Source organism: Pleurodeles waltl, chromosome 11, assembly GCF_031143425.1.
Source record: "Pleurodeles waltl isolate 20211129_DDA chromosome 11, aPleWal1.hap1.20221129, whole genome shotgun sequence".
Classification (NCBI taxonomy): Eukaryota; Metazoa; Chordata; class Amphibia; order Caudata; family Salamandridae; genus Pleurodeles; species Pleurodeles waltl.
The window spans coordinates 798,001,311-798,019,658 of NC_090450.1; positions in this window are offsets into that span (position 1 = coordinate 798,001,311).

Genomic DNA, 18,348 nt, shown 5'->3' on the forward strand with positions numbered 1-18,348 from the left:
CGTAGCCGGGCTCATACCTCTTTGTCAAATACTTGCCTTATATGGACCTTGACATAGTCCACCACTTCCTGAGGGGGCACCCATGCAGTCGATCTGGCATGGATAATGTCCCCTGGTTCAAAAGTCAGGACCTTTGGCTGTTTACTCGGAAAAGTATAGTGGGTTTTTGCTTTACGTTTGTGAGGGACCTTACCTTCTTCATGAGAAGAGCTCTGTGGAGACGCAGAATTGAAGTCCTCTGCAAAGGCGTCAGCTTGGGAGCCAGAGGGAATATTATAAGTGTGTGCATTAGCAAGGAATGCTGCCAGCCTTTCAAATGCCTCAGCATCTTGTTTGGGCTTAGGGTTGTCTTTGCCCTCATCAGTCATGCCAGTCGGGGGAGGGAGCCAGCCCTGTTGCTGGGCGAAGCCTTACAGGTGATGCTTCAAGGGTGCAATAGCCTTAACTAAGGCATCATTGACAGACTGGCATACTCCTGCATCCATAGCTTGGATCAGATTTTGTTCAAATGAATTAGAGAGCCCATCATCATAAAAATAACTCTCCTCACCTTCCTGATATTCTCATACATTATGAATCTTCAAATGTTAATATCCAATATGAGGAATTTGAATGGTCCCACAATGGACAGGATGTCAGAGGAAGAGAGCCCCAAGGGGATTCAAGGGGTTGCAATAAAAGGTCCATGTAAAGAATTCACTCCAAAGTCAGGCCAAAAATGCAATGAGTTAGAAAGTGGAGGGAGGGCCTGACAACCAACTGCTCTGGGCAAAGCCTCTGTAAATTATTATAACCCTGGAAGAACTCAGTTAACCAGGGCGTCCCCAGAGCTGCACACGCGACCCAACGAGTAAAAAAACAGCCAATGAGACACTCGTTGGGTCGCGCATGCGCATCATGCGCATCTGAATCAGTGCTAATAAAAGAGGGCTGCGCGGCCAAAGGTCACGCAATCCTCGCTCCCACACTCTCGCTCCAGTAATATCCAAAGTGGCATCCTGCTCCATGAAAGGGAAAAAAACAGGCAATTTGCCCCAATAAAAGTAATGAGTGTGACGACGCTCACATTTACAGTAACCGACAAACACGCTCACAGCAATCAAGTGCCACAGCATTGTAACAGAAAAGTATTGCTAAAGCAATTATCTGTACAAAGTTTAAAATAATAATAATGGAGGATGTACTTAACTGGCAGCAAAGAAAGAGGAAGCAGTTTGACGTATTCAGATTTTATAGGGCCATGCTCTATAGTTAGTCAGGTGATTACTATCGTTTGATGGGCAATGTAGTGTTTTAAAACGTTAATCTTATTGGCTTCTGTAAAATAAAAGCATAGAAAGAGAAGCATAATCAGAGCCTCTGGTGCTGAAATAGAATTACAGTTTTGCTTCAGGCTCAAAAGAGTTGCTATAGACTAGAGTGACAGTGTACTTTATTGTTCAGACGGTGAAGCACTTCTGCTTCCTGTTGTGCTGCATGAATAGCCATCTCTGAATCAGATGTCCTCCTTGCAGGTTTGGTTAAAGCAAGTGGTGGGCTGAGTACCCACAAAAGTTTTTTGTTTTATTCAAATGGTAATCTCTAGAGGAAAGGAGAGGCAGGTCACGTGTTGCAATGGAAATTTAGAAGCCATTGTCCCTTACTAAGCTGGTGTTACAAGGACTGGTTCACAAACACCATTATTGTCTGTTTTGGGAGGATGGGGAATACATGGATGTGGGAATGTGGCGGAGGAGACATTTTATTTTTTGGGTAATTTTCTCTTGTGAGAAGAGGTAGGGGAATAGCGTTTGGAGTTGGAAGCCAATAAAAGGAATGAGATAGATAGGGGGCAAGTGGGAGACACACATACTTATTTTATTCAGATCTTTGATCTTTTCTAGTAGATTCCCACTTGAGGGGATAGGGGTAAGATGGGTGTGTTTTGCGAGGGGTTGCATAGGCAGGGAGCTTGCCTGATCCTTAGTGGAACCTCGCATATTCAAATGCCATTGTTAGGAATCTGTTAATTATTCAGTTATGCCATAGTATGAAAGCCTCATTAGACTGTGTTTTTACAACCTGGAACGATGTACCTGGCAGGGACAGCAGTTTTTAGGTGTGTCCACCCACTGAGGTTTTAATTTGGCAATCAGACTACTGGGAGTGCGGCGGTCCAACTGCCACCTCAGGGCTGGCGGTCTTAGGACCGCCAGCCTCATAATGAGGCTGTTAATCTCTCCATGCCTATAAAAAGTGTGTGTGACCTTGTGTAATGTAACTGGTGCTCAAGTAAAGCAGGGTGAGTTTGCACTATATTTAAAAACTGCACTAAGAGGTAAAAACAGAAAGACAAAGAGATACCCATTTATTGGCTGATTTCTCCCAAGTGAAACCAGAAAACGTGGATAAATCGTGGCTTGTCCACTTAAACTGTGTGATCTTAAGCAAATATTATTTTACAGAAACTCTTTTTTCTTCATTATTTCGTATGGAAGCACTTTAAAATATGTGAGCTCACAGTAACAGTTGTAAGTTGTACACAACTGTCAGTTTTAATAGGTGCTTCTCAGTACTATGCTATGATATGACCTGCTAATGTCAAATTGTCTACATGTTAAAGAAATACATTATTTCGAATTGTTATGAAACTTTGTCATACTTTACTCGATGTGTGTTGTATGAGTTAGATAGCAAATATTTTCAGACTTAGCTCGTATACTAGCTATAAGATCCGAGCCAGACCAGTTGTTGGCTCGCCCACCTTTATGCAGTCATAGTCACCCTCTTGGAATTGAGAGAGTTATGGATCATATTGGCAGTGTATAGCTTCAAAGTCCCAGGGAAGCCTCACATTCAGAGACTGTACTCATTTATGCATTATGAATGATTAGCAGCAAGACTATTTTAAAAGGCATCAGACATTGACAGGCGACCTTTATGTCTCTCTCTCTGGCAGAAGTGGGCCAGGCAGGTTTCTGTCCTAAGCTTCGGGATCGTAATAAGTAAGCCTGACACAGCCCTGGGGTGAGCAGTCATGGCTGTGCTAACAGACTTGTCCGAGCATGGACAGATGTAAAGGTGAACAGCAGAGGTAAGAAAATCACAGACACTGGGCTGAATGCCGCCCTCCAGCCGTGTCTTCTCTCAGGATTTGTCAGCACTTGTCTTTCAGGTGCCACCTCTTACAGGATCACGAAGGCTGGCAGGGATCTGTCACCTCGCTGCAGGCCACTGCTGCGGCCCCCTACCAGTTGCTGAAGTCAGAAATACTGAGAGTGCCATTTACGCAATAAAAATACATTAAAGCTACAGCCAACTTACCCGAACAGTTAATGCAAAAAGAACGAAGGAACTGTTAATAATAATGTCTCAAATGAAGCAAAACCCTCAGATTTTTATTGAGTGATCGAATGTAAATGGGGGCTTCTGAGGTATGAACAGTTTCCTAGGCCTTTCTTTCTTCAGATCTACACGACGCAGCATCCAGATTTGCTACGCTGCTTTGAGTTAAGGGGAACACAGCACACACAGCGTCACATCTACTATATCTGGTCTGTTACTGGTGTCATTCCCTGAGTTGGCACGAGGGGCCTTGCATTCAGTGGTGCAGCTGACACAGAGGCGCTGTCTCCCAGCATGCCCTGCACTAGAGGCAATAGCTTCACTAGGCTCAGAACTTCTTGTGCGAGGTCCTCTCCGGTTTGTCTATTGTGTTTACCGTTCCTTTTGTGAAAGAGATAGGGAAGAGACCCTATATTGGCGAAAGAGGGAGGGGGCGCCTGAGGCAGGCACTGTAATAACTAGAAGGGAGCCAGTTAATCCAGTCCTCCTGTGGCCTCCTAAGGCATATTTGAGCCCCTGACTGCTTTGTGAAACAACCATGCAGCAAACCAGAAAATAAGTGTAAAATGCCATTTATTAGAACAGAATTTCCATAACTTAAAACATAGTAAACATTTGTCTCACATAACATTAAAAAACGCATTTTAATGCATCTTTACTTTTGAACCCCCTTATTCTCCTTTTACCCCCAAAGTTCTACTTCCACACACCCTCTCGCTCTCTCACTTAACACCATCCACTCGATAACCACTTACCATTCCTAATCTCTTTTTCACTTCGTACAACTAAGGCTCCTCCAGTGAAGCCTCCTTCATCCATCCCAACCATCCCACACACATTCGTCATTCACCTGTGCTCCCTTCCTCCTTCCCTGAGGGGGTGGATATGCCTGTATGTGACTCTCCACTCCCCCAAACTACAGCCATCTGTTAAAACCCCAGAGGGTATTTTACTGCCCCACCCTCTTCTACTGCAACACTGCAACACCTCCATTACCTGTGACTGCATCAAACCTGTTGCATGTGTTGCAGTAAAGCCAGACCAGTGAACTAGATCATTTTCCCCCAAGTGTAAGCACATCAAATCCAGGCATCCTAACTTTGGATTAGCGTGGCCAATATTGGTAGCAAATTGCCCCATCTCATTCCATAGCAGCTCATGCCTGCTGCTTGGCAGTCCCAGGTTTCCTTCGTACAACTGCTGTTCCACATATGTGGCAGCCCAGTGAATGAAAGAATGTCCGACCATCCAGGTCACTGCCTTCTGACTCCTGAGACCGACCACACACCCTAGGAAGAATGGGAAAAATCAGCATTCTCAGTATAAACCTGCACTCCCCACTGCTCCTCAGTGAACCAGCCCCATTCATTTTCTCACATACCTTTCGCAACACCTGGACCTCAACCTGCCAATACTGTGAAATAGCCCCCAAGCCCAACCCAGTTATGCAGCTGAAGTTGCTGCCCCGATCCTGAAAGAATGAGTCCCAAAAACAGTGGGGTCCAGTCCCAACTTCTTGAGCACCATGTGTAATACTGCCAACAACTGTGCTGCTGTAACCTTTCTCCCTTCCTTGTGACAAAAAAATTCTGTTTGCCTACGCCCCAGCCATTCTAAATACTTGTGCCATTTATTCACGGGGCACTCCTCCTCATGCCTACCTTCTTGCAACCACATCCAATTGCCTTTGCCAGTTTGATCCATATTGGATTTCCTCAACCAGATCCCCACTTGCAACCTAGTCAACATTATGTCCCCCTGAACCACCCCTGTTTCTTGCTTCAACCCCCAACAACTCAGACACCAAAATGCCCTGAAGAACATCCAAATAATGCACAACCTGAACATAAACCTCGTAACAGCATTCTGGCAGTCGTGCTAAAACTCCCAAAAGGAAATCACACATGGTCATATTACTCAATACAGACTTCCGTGCACCTTTCACCCTACCCCAACCTTTCAAAACCCTCCCCAAAATGTCATCCCTCCCAGGATCAAACCCTCAGTATAACCTGCCGTAAAAAGACAAACCAACCAATTTGCCTGCAATGGTTGCAGCAGACAAACCTTTAATCAATTAGAAACATAATGAAACCCAAAACTCTACCCTTCCTGTCACCTAGGGCCAGATGTAGCAAGATACGAATTTGCGAATCGGAAATTGCGAGTCGGTGCGACCCGCAATTTCCGATTGGCAAATTCATATGCAGAATGGTGTCTCATTCCCTGCACTCACAGGGATGGTGGCCTGCTGGAGACAGCAGACCTCCATGTCTGTGACTGCTTTTTCAATAAAGCAGTTTTTTTTGTTTTGTATTGCAGCCTGTTTTCCTTAAAGGAAAACGAGTTGCAATACAAAATAAAAAATGAAACCATTTGGTTTCGTTTTTTCAGAGTAGGCAGTGGTCCCTTGGACCACTGCCTGCTCTGAAAAAACATTTTGTGCGACATTCACAAAGGGGAAGGGGTCCCATGGGGACCCCTTCCCTTTTGCGAATGAGTTAGCACCCACTTTAAGTGGGTGCTAACTGCGAATTGCTTTGCGACCGCTTTTGTGGCCACAAAGCAATTCTGCATCCCGGTGCGAGTCGCAAATAGGAAGGGAACACCCCTTCCTATTTGCGAGTCGCATTCCCATTTTGCGAGTCGGTACCGACTCGCAAAATGGGAATGTGCATCGCGATGGACCTTTTGCATGGCGCAAACTGCAATTTTCACAGTTTGCGCCATGCAAAACGGTTCGTACATCTGGCCCTTAGTTCCTTACTCAATGGCCTGACCATACTCCCTTCAAATGCTTCAAATTCACTCCAGGCCAGGCAATAACGTCTCCTGGTAGACTCAGATAAAGATAGCTCCACCAGTTTAATGATTCTCAAGCCCCCTATTCCCAGTTTTTTTGGCTGAAAGGGTTTCTTGGCCTTTTCTTCTCCCGGTGCCAGTCTGTGAAAACGCTGACACTATGAACAAGCAATGCATTGGCTATAGCGTTGTTCGTTCCCAGGACATGCTTAACCTTAAACATAATGTTAATTTGCAAACATAATAGCATAAAGCGTCGCAGCAAATGCTGAACCCTCCAATCTCTTGCTTTTTGCCTGTTTACTACCTCCACAATGATCATGTTATCAACATGAAAAAGTACTGTTCTGTTAGCCATCTCTTTCCTCCATACCACCAGTGCCACTAACAGGGGAAAAAACTCCAAAAAGGCTATGCTCCTCCCTTGTCACACTTTGCCAAGTCGGCTCCAAGTCCACATCTCCTGACCAATCTGACTGCATCATTCTCAGAAGAATACACTACCCTTGTGTCTTCAACTGCAATTAAGTCATTCACCGATTCCCCCTCTAGCCACGACAAATGGTGAATCAAAAGGAACTTCCCCTCCACTTTCTTGGGGACCACACCATTCTTGGCTGCCACAACCTCCGGGGCAGCTTTTGCTGACCGCATATTGTCAGCCCATCTCCTATCCCTAGGACCTTGATAACCCACCTGAAAACCGTCTTGAAAACCCCACACCAGGTTCAAAGCTGCCTCCCTGACCAGGTATTAAGACAACCATGGCAGCACCAACTCCAGTTTAATGGGCATAGGAGCCCTTTGGTCCAGGAGCCCCTCACTGTCACCTCCCTTTGGATGCCCTACATTGTTCTGAGGGGCTGGCCACTGTGAAACACTATGTGACTGGATGTTTGCACCCCATTTGGAACAATCATGTTTAAACTTACATGGGTATCGGAAGCAGAAACCCTTGTTGAAGTTCCAGCAAGCCCCCGAGTTGTTACCAGATGCTCTGTTCCCATCACCCGCCCCTTGCTGAGTGGGACGAGGGAGAAAAGGCTTATAAGTGACTGGGAGGCCACTGGCCATATGGGCCAAGGCTGTTGGTTGAGTGGACATCCACTGCATCCAAAACTTTGAGTCTACACCCCCATGCTTTGTCTGGATTCATACTCACCCTCGCACTGAAATCTTCACCATAACTCAGCCAGGTAAACCCTCCAAAACGCATTTGGCCTTTCTAATAATGTCCCTGTATTTGAAAAGAGTGATGGCTCTATCAGCGTATTTTTCGCAATATATACTTGCATAGATCAAAACACTGAAGTCCAGTTCTCCATGGCAATGGGAACCCTAGGCCACCTCTCTAGCTCCCATTCCTCCTCCTTGGACCCTTCCTTAGCTTGAATGTCCCTGTGGTGCAGTTTGAACACATCTACATACGTATGCTTCCATATCTGAGACTTTGTCTTATCTGAGACATGTGAACCCAACGGCATCGCCAAACCCATATTTGGTAGCCATTTCCTGCGTCCCCCACTGTCTTTGTTGCCCTCTGTGTCATCTTCCTTACCTGTACCTGCATCCCTCTGTACCCCCAACTCTCCGGTACTTTTCCCCACTGGTGCCTCTTTCTGAGGTTTACCCTCTTCAACCAAGACGTTATCCAGTCCCGCCTCCTCAATCACCCCATCTCCCACTCCCACAGACTTGCATCTCTTACCGCCATCCTCCTTCGCTCATGCTTCCCACACTGACCACCATTCCTTCTTACCTGATACAACGTATCCCTCCTCCTGTTTGTCCTTCTATGGCCTCGATCACAACTACTTCTTTCACGCCATAATTGTCTTCATCACCCCACCCGCTCTTGGCTTCTTCAAAACACCAACTAGGAATGCAGTTGCTTCACCTCTTCTAGCTGCCCCCACAGGTACTCCCACCTCACTTTCATCATGCAATTCACCTTCCTTCTAGTCATCACTGGCCTCGTCATAGCCCACGCCAATTTGTCAACGCCTGCATGCATCTCACGCCTGACCTGATCAGACTTAACACATACCAGCCTCGCATTCCCCTTCTCACACCCATCTGACAGGTCCGCACCATGCCACACTTTGGCTCTTCCATCCTCATGAGGGGGCAAATCATGTCTGGTGTGTTCAGGACATTCTTGCGAGGGACAGAGAGCTGCCAGGGACTCCCCTATTGCTGCAGGCCAACATGTAGGGGCTGTTATGCACCCCATTGGCTTGTCCACCAGCCACAGTAGCTAGATGACTTGGAACAAAATCCACCTTGTTGCACCAACCAGGTGCATCTGCAACACTACTAAGCCCACAAACCACATCAGATCCCGACTTCGCTGGGGCCCCAGGGCTCCTTTCTGGTACCCACATCCACCACTCCCCTTCATGGGGACCCCCAGCTCACCCCCCTTCCCTATTGAGCCTATGCTACCCCTGTCTCTTGCTGTCTGCTGGGAGTGCCCTCTTCCCAGTGCCCTGTCCTCATAACATTGCTGCAATTGTCATTCCACTTCCCCAGTGGCTCTTCTCTGCTCCCTTATTCTCTCCTCAATATCTATGTGCTGCACTTACTGACTGACACCCCGTCTGGGCCTTCAGGTGTAATCAATACTTCCTGCAGTATTGTGCGCTCACCCTCATCTGCCAAGCTGTCCTCCTCCCCTGGCCCTACCCCCTCTGCTCCTCTGGTCCCCTCACCTGCTTCAATTTAAGCCCTTTGGTCTCCACCCTGCCTCTCTCCCCTCCCTCCTGCTTCCCCTTCCCTTTTTTGCTCATCTGAGTCCCCCCACCAGGTAACCCTTAGCTCATTTGGGCCCCACTGGCCCCTTTAACAGTTAAATCGAGGGGCTCTTCCATCCCAGAGGATGTACTACCTTGCGGGTCTCGCCCTCCCCGCCCGCACCAGAAAAGGACCATCCACGGCCTAACGCAGACTTTTCAGCTGCAGCCAGGAGGTTCTGCCTCCTCCGTGCTACTGTTAATTAATGGTTTGGACTCCACAGGCGACGTGCCTCTGCCCCTCCTGCCCCTCCCTTTCACCAGTGACTCTTGACAGTGATGGCAAACAGGCCACAACAGCCGCCACAACCTCTCTAGACACTGCACAGGTCAGGTGAAACATGTGCACCCACACTTTCTCAAGCACCACAGGCCATAGGAGGTCCATGTGGCCTGCTGCACCCAAGGTCCTCAAGGCGTTCCTCACTAAATCTGCCTTCTTACCACAAAGTCCTTGCCACAATTAGCCACAATTAGCAAACCTACAACTATTAGAATCCCCCCTTGTAGTGCTGCGCTGCTGCAGAAGAGAAGTTCCCTCCTAACTATATAAACCACTGACTTGCCCCGCCAACCAAAACTACCTATCCTGTCCCAGCCCCTTCCATTTTCATAAAGAATCCCAGGGGAAGACTAGGCTGTGCCCTTCATTTCCCCTGGGACCCTTCACTGTGACCCAGCACATCTTGAAACAGTCCAGTGAAGTGCATCCTCCAGTGTTCCTGAAAGGCCCTTAGAACCATTGACTTTTCTTGAGGTGCAAATGCATTGTTGGCCTTTCCAGAATACTGTAAGCCCCTTTACAGCTTCTGCTATTCCACCCAGCCCAGGTGCATATGTTCGACATTTCCATTGTTTTCTCATTAATGGCATTTTCACATTTTATGTTTGACGCTTTGAACAACAATTAATCACTTCTAATTACAGCTTCCTAAATATATTTGTATACATCCTAGAACTAGCTTTAGGTACTCACCTCTGAGTCTATAAACATCCCTCACAATAGCAACTTTAATGTATCTTGAGCATTCAAGCTCCAAGTATTCAACAATTAACTCAAAGCTTGAGGTGAGAGACCTGTGGTCCACCTCACACATATTCAGAAAAACAGAGCTTACCTATAGCTTTATGTTCGGAGGCTAGTTTCATAAGTACACTAATGGCAACCTTTTCATCTTGTGCACAGCCCTCAGTAAGCATCCACTCCCATAAACATGGCAAATATGTAACTATTTCTTGCTTACCCTTTCTTCTTCCTACGTTTCTTTCTTCTTTTGTCACAAAATCTACATTTTTAGGGTCCAACTTGTGAGTGCATGTGCAGCTAGTGCATGAGTTTCGCTTGTGAGCCTCTGTTGTGTACAGTAAAGGGCTTCGAGCCCGAATGTCGCTTACCATTTGTTGGCTTGCGTGGCATTCTTCTTTACAGACTCATAATTTGTCACTGCAGACAAAGCATCATTCCTTTGTGTAGAGCAGGGACCAAGCACTGATTGATTCAACTTAATAAGTGCCCATCTGCTGCTCCTGATGTAGTTGAGTTATTTTATTCTTTTTAGCTTCTAGTGCCCTGCAAACAGAAGGCTTGTGACTGGCAAAAATGTGCCCAGCAGGACAAACAAAACTGGCAAGTTTTATTTTTTAGAGCTAACTTTCTTTTATTTTGCCAAGTCCTCTATTTTCACTTTGCACTCATGTTTTCTTTTGTTTTTTGCTCGTGGGCGCTGACCTCAAAAGGTGACAATTATCTTGTTCTAAATATTGCAAAGCGACACTCTTTCCTTATTATGTGTGATTTCTGAAATGATGCACTAACGCATAATCGTGCAGTACACCCCAATTCAACCCACTCCACTCCACACCAATCCACCACACCACACTTCAGCCTACCCCACTCCAACACAAACCACTCAACCCAATCCAATTCACTCCAACACACCCCACTCCAATTTTTCCAACCCATCACAGTCTAATCTTCCCCACTCCAGTTCACCCCACTCTAATACAAAACAATCTGCCCCACTCCAATTCAAAACAATATAACCCACTCCTATCTATCCATGTCAATTTGCCCCACTCCAATCCAAAACAATCTGCACTACTCCAGTCTGCTCAATCCAAAACAATCTGTCCCACTGCAATCTGCTGAACTCCAATCCAAAAAATCTGCCCCAATGCAATCCACAACACTCTGCCCCACTTCAGCCCAAAAAAGTCTACCCCACTCCAATCCGCCCCACTCCAATCTGCCCCACGCTAATCCAAAACAAGCTGTGCCACTTAAATCTGCCCCTCTCCAATCTGCCCCACTCCAATCCAAAACAATCTGCCCTACTCCATTCCAAAACAATCAGGCCCTCTCCAATCCGCCCCACTCAAGCCTGCCCCAGTCCAATTGAAAACAATATGCACCATCCAATCCAATCTTCCTCACCCCATTCCACTACATCCCAATTCACCCCACTCCTATCCAATCCACCCCACTCCCATCCAATCCACGTCACACCAAGCGAATCCACCCCACTTCAATCCAATCCACCCCACTTCAGCCTAATACGAGATGCCCCACTCCATTCTGCTCCACTTCACTCCAACAAATCTGCCCCACTCTAGTTTCCCCACTCCAAGCCATAACAATTTGTCCCTCTCCAATCCACCCCACTCCAATCTGTCCCACTCCATTCCAAAACAATCTGCCCCACTCCAATCCACTCTAAACTTCCCCACTTTAATCCAAAACAATCTGCCCCAATCCAACCTGCCCTACTCCACCCTGCCCTGCTCCAATCCCAAACAACCCGCTCCAATCTAAAACAATCTGCCCGGCTCCAATTCGCCCCACTCGAATCCAATCCACCCTACTCCATCCCAATTCACCCCACTCCAATCAACCACAATCCACCTCACTACAACCCAGTCCACCCCAGCCAATTCAAACCACTCAACACCAATCCACCCCACTCCAGTCCAATCCATCCCACACCAACCTGATATAATCTGCCCCACCCCAAGCCAAAACAATCTGCAGCACTCCAATCTGTCCTGCTCCAATCCAAAACAACCTGTCCTACTCCAATCCACTGCAGTCCCACTTTAATCCCCCCAAAAGTGTCCCACTCCAACCTGCCCTACTCCCTCAGCCCCACTCCAATCCTAAACAACCCATTCCAATCCAAAACTAACTGCTCCAATCCAATTCACCCCACTCCATCCAAATTCACCCTACTCTAATCCATCACAATCCACCCCTCTATAATCCAGTCCACTTTACACCCCAATCCAATCCACCCACCCCATTTCAAACCACCCCATTCCAATGCACCCCGCCTAGGTCCGTTCAGTCCACCCCACTCCAATCCAATCCATCTATCCAGCCCATCCCAGGCCAATTCAATCCATCCATCCAGCCCACCATACTCCAATCCAGCCACTCCAATCCAATCCTCCTCACTCCAATCCAATCCACCCCACTCCAATCCAATCCACTCCAATTCCCCCCTCTCCAATCCAATCCATTCCACTCCAGTCCGATCCACCCCACTCCAATCAAGTGAATCCAATCCATCCCACTCCAATCCAATCCACCCCACTCCACTCTGATCAAATCCATCCACCACACCCCACTCCAATCCAATCCACCCAACACCAGCCCTATCACTCCAATCCAAACCACCCACCCCAATCCTATAAAATACACCCCACTCAAATCCACCCCAGTCCAATCCATCTCACCTCGTTCCAATCCACCCACTGCAATCCAGTCCACGGCACACCAATTCACACACTCCATCCAGATCTAATCCACCCCACTCTACTCAAGTCCCATCCCTCCATTATCTCAAACCACAGTAACCAACTCCCCCCTATTCCACCCACCTCCACTCTATAACACTCTCTGCCACTGACTGAACTCTACTCCCATCTACTCAACTCAACAACATTCTGCTCCCCTACTCCACTCTAGGACACTCCAACAAATCCACTCTACAACACTCTAACCCCCACTCCACTCTGACACTCCATGCCACTAACTTCTAGCCAAGCTGAACAGCAGCCACACTAGTGTGCAACAGGGCAAAACACAATGCCAAAGTCAATAGCTCTTGCATAGCCTAGACCTATTGGCTTTGACAATGCTTGTTTCCTTTTCTAATTCCCTCCACAGCCCCAACTACTTTTTTACCCTTAATTGTATCTGTCCGTTGTCTCCAAGCCGCTGTTTTCCCTGTCTGATACTACGTGCCATACAAAGCAGACCATAACATAAATAAACCTGTCTTTGCCATTGATCACAACATTCTAAGGTTTTCTATTTTTTTTGTTTTCTTCGACCTCTCCACAGGCCCATTGTTTACACACTCCTTAACAGTTTGTCACTCGACCTTTTAAAGGGGACAAGAAAACGCTTACCTCTGGAATGTGTGCCTTTTATGACAACTCCATCTGTGACTCGATCTGCACTGACTCTCCTAAAGTTACTAATCCCCATGTGTCTACACTTGTGGTGACTCTCCTAAACTTGCTTACCAACATGTGCCGGCACGCAGTGCTGCACATTTTTATGACATATGGAATACTCGTGCATGCCTTTCTCTCATCCACTCCCTGGCCTCCCTTATTCCGATGCAGCTCTTGAACATGCATATGGTTGAGCTGCTATCCACTAATTTATATAACTTCCAATCTTGAGAAAGCTCCAGGCTTGTATGTGTATGGGGTTAAAAAAACACATTGTTGGCTGAGCATCTCAGTCTCTTTGTACAACTTTTTGCTGTATTCTGTGACCAATAACAGTACTCTTGTTGTGAAATCATGAAAATATCTACAATAGGGTGACCATCTGGCATTGAGGTAAATTCTGGACAGGACTGTAAAAATTCAGGACAAAGTGTCAAAATTCAGGACAAAAATTCAGGACAAAGGGTCAAAATTCAGGACAGAAATTCAAGAACAAACGTCAGTTTTAGGGGGACACACAAGAGAGGCCATGCCTCACTATGTTGTCAGTTCATTTATTTACTGTTTTTTTAACATAGCGCTATTTATTCACTGTGGTCTTTTTGAGATTGCCTCCTGGTATGCTCCATTCAGGTGTCACATTATGTCCTTGTACAGTAGCGTAGGCCAATCACCAAGGCCATCACCCCTACCCAAATATACCCAATCTTTCTTTAAGAGAAAGTAACAGCAACATTTTGATTATGTTTCTGAACATTTTAAAACCCCTGGCTAACAGTTTGGGAAACATTAAGGTAATTAACCTTCTGCTAGTTTAAACAAATTGAACAAAAACATCTGGCTTACCCCAACCGCCCATGGACTTTCAACCTAAAATATTTTTAAAGAGGCAAGGCAGGTGCTGTGGCTGACAGTCTCACACCTAATGTCAGGATGTGAGGTACCCAAAACTTGTTTGTAGTCTCACAGCACTAGAGTGTATGTCTCAGACTCTACATTTATCTCAGAAATGGGAGCCTGGACTACCAAGCAAAGATAATAAAAGAGGAGGATGAAACTGAGATCAAATAGGAGATCCACAGCAAGTGATTACTCAATGCCATTACACTCTATGCAACTCCATTCTACCCTGCACCTCTCCACTTTAAGCCACTTCACTCTACTGTGAAACAATCTACTGTACGCCACTGCACTCTGTGCCACTGCATTCTATGCCACTGCACTCTACCCTGCACCTCTCCACTCTATGCAACTGCACTCTACTCTGAAACAATCTATTCTACACCACAGCACTCTACGCCACTCTGACCACTGCACTCTAGTTCAATTCACTCTACACCACTGCATGCTGACACTCTCCTCTGCAACACTGCAATGGCCACCACTATACTCTACACCACTCTACTCTGTACTATTACATTCTGCACCAATTCACTCTATTCCACTGCACTCTATGCCACTCTACACTGCCCCATGCCACTCTATGCCACTGCACTCTACCTCAGTGTGCTCTAAACTGCACTGTATGCCACTGCCCTCTACTCTGCACCACTGTACTCTAAGCCAATGCTCTCTGTGCCACTCTACACCACTGCACTGACACTCTACTCTGCAACATTGCACTCTCTGCCACTGTACTCTACACCACTCTACTCTGTACTACTACACTCAATGCCACTGCACTCTATGTCACTACACTCTATGCCACTCTACTCTGCATCACTCCACTCTATCCCACTGCACTCTACAGCACTATACTCTGCCCTGCACCACTCTACACTACACCACTGCACTCTCTGCCACGCAAGTCTACTCTGCACTCTATGCCACTGCACTACTCTACACTACTGCACTCTCTGCCACTCTATTGTATGACACACTACTCCACTGCACTCTATGCTACTCTACTCTGTCCCACGCCACTCCATGCCACTGCACTCTAAACCACTGCACACTACGCCAATGCACTCTGAACAACTGCACTGTACCCCACTACACTGTACTCTGAACCACTGGGCTCTATGCCACGCTACTCCACTCCACACCATTATGCCACTAATTTGGCAAAGCCAATAACTCTTACATAGATGAGATCTATTGGCTTTGCCAATGTTTGTTAGTACTATGAGGTACTGAGGTCCATGAAAGAACTGTGAATGTGTAAGTCCTTATTTTAAACATGCATTTGACGCCTCGCCAGGGGTAGTAGGCGTTATATAAATACAATTATATCATAATATAGGCTGCTACAAAATGCGCAAATTCAGTTTGGTTAAATAAAACAAGTGCTTCTCAAATACAGATTTGAATAATATACAGTTTAAACCTAGTACTAACATTTTTTATAGCACTCCATTCAAACCACACCCTCCACAGCTACCCTTGGAACACCATTTCAGTACCTCTCTGAAAGAAAATATCTTTGCATCAAAAAGCTTCAAGTGACTCCTTTTATTAAAGTCAATGCAGGTTTTCAAGCCTCTATGCATTTGCAGATTTACCAGTTGCCTACATTTGCATTTCTTTAGGGAAGGAGAACCCCTGGCAAGAAGGCCTTTTCTTATCTGTCTGCCCCTCCCTCCCTCAGAGCAAAGGAGACTCCCTGCCTTTCAATCCAGCTGGGGAAACTGATCTGCCTATAATTTCGCTCTACCGTCCATTGTTCTTTTGGTGAAAGGCTAAAATTACGGAAAAATGCTGTCCGTTAAGCCTTTCATCATGGACAACGGACGGCAGGGCTAAATTACGGGCAGTCCGTGAAATTTACGGATGGGTGGTCACCCTAATCTACAATAGAAAAAAAGAAGACTTCGGGTCCATGGGCGCATTTCCGACTACAAAAAGATTTTTTCATGTGTACAAATAGCCACATTACGATTCAGTAACTTGTACCGAATCGCAATTTGGTTTAGCAGTTAGGTATTTGGAAGGGGCATCTCTTCCAAATATCGAATTGCAGTGCTATGTATGGATGTTTTACAACTAAAATATGGTCGCAAAAAGTTTGTTTTTTAACGACTACTATAAGGTAGTGATAACCATTTGCAAATGGGAATGTCCCCCACTAGACCACTTCCCCTTTGAGAATGTAAAAACAATGTTTTTTAAGAGAAGGCAGTGGTCCCACGGACAACTACCTACTCTTAAAAAATGAAAGTTCATAGTTTATTTTTTTCTTTTTCAACACAACCCATTTTCCTGTGAGGAAAATGTGTTGCATTTGGAAAAAAAATGCTTTATGAAAAACCAATGAAAGACATGGTGGTCTGCTGACTCCAGCAGGCCAGCATCCATGTGATGGCTATCATTCCCAATGGGTCTCAAATTATGACAACACCTCATTAATATTCATAGTATAGGTCGATTAATGACCCATTAGGAATCTCTATTGAAAATGTTTACGTTTTCTTACATTATGAATTGCGATTTGCTAAGAATCTCAATTAGGAAATCGCAATTCCTAAATTTTGTACATGTGCTCCTTGAAGATTTTATTCTAAATTTGCTGATATTTTTGTGTTATTTATTTTACTAACTTTTTTCTTGATAATTGTAATTTAAGTATACCAAGGCTGTCTCAGCTTAGCACCTGTTTTTTTTTTTGTGATTGACGTGTGTAAAATAGATACATACAATTCAGAAATTCTCTAAGTTAATGTTTAAATGTTGCAAGAAAATCGTGAAATGAGCGCTTTTGTAAAAATCACGTGATTTAAAAAAAGTCCCCGTGAAATTTGTTTAAATAATAAATAAAATGGGAATGGCTCTGCACTACCACTGAGCCATTAAAGTGACTGAGAAAGCAGAGCCGATAACTTCCTCAGCTGCCTGCCTTTCAAACGCACAGAGCCCCCTTCTGTGCAATTAGCCTGCAGCTCGCCTCAAACCTCTGTGTGCCCCCTGGCGTTTGAAAGGCTCTTCTACTCCCCACCCTCCACTGCACTCCGCTTCCTCAGGTCCTCTGCTGTTAATCCCTAACCTCCCACCATACCCCTCTTTTTTGTTGGACTTTTTAACATGCCCCCAACCTCTACTGTCCCCCTAGTTTTACCACCCCAGACCCTGCTGCCCTGCACATGCCTGTACTGTAATCTGCACTCTTTGACATCAGACACACGAAAAACTGATGGGCTGTGCTGCTGGAGACTCTGCATGGTTACACATTGTGACACAGTACAGAGTCCAGCAGGTACAGAACAGGCCTTGCAGTATTTTTGTGGCAGGCCCATTTTGTAGCCACCACAAAAATACTGCTAATTTTGAGGTTTGGGGCTGTTGCACAAGTCCAAACCAGAGAAAGGCAATTCTTATTCATTGTTTTTGTTTTGAGCTGTTTGTATTTCTGCATTAATTTGGAAAAATCCTGAATTATGGGCCTCATGTATTAATATTCCAAGTAAAATATCGTAAATTGCCACAAATACCAACTGTAATTCACGATTTCTTTTTTGGACTATGTTATAATGGCTTTGGTAGAAGTGGCCGCAATTTGCGCATCAGCTTCTACCAAACGGATTGGTAATTTGTGAACCAGCATATGTTTTAAATGCTTGGTTCACAAAATATCAAAATTGTGGTGGGTCAAAATTTGACCAATCTCAATATGCATGAGGTATGTCGCAAATCACAATCCACTCCAATTAGTTTGAGTCACAGGCATGGGGGCCTGCTGGGGTCAGCAAACCTTCATGGCTGTGATTTTTTAATAAAACAATCGATTTCCTTAAATGTTGCATGTTTTCATAAAAGGAAAATGGGATGCATTTAAAAATAATTGAAAAAGTTGACAACCATTTTTTAAAAGTAAGCCGTGGTCCCAGGGACCACAGCTTGCTCCTAAAAATATTTTTGTCCACATTCACATCTAAAGGGTCCCTTGGGAACGTCTTACCATTTGCGAATAGTTACCAACTCTTTGGACTTGGTGATAAAATATTAATGTTTTGCAATCTGATTATGGTTGCAAAACAAT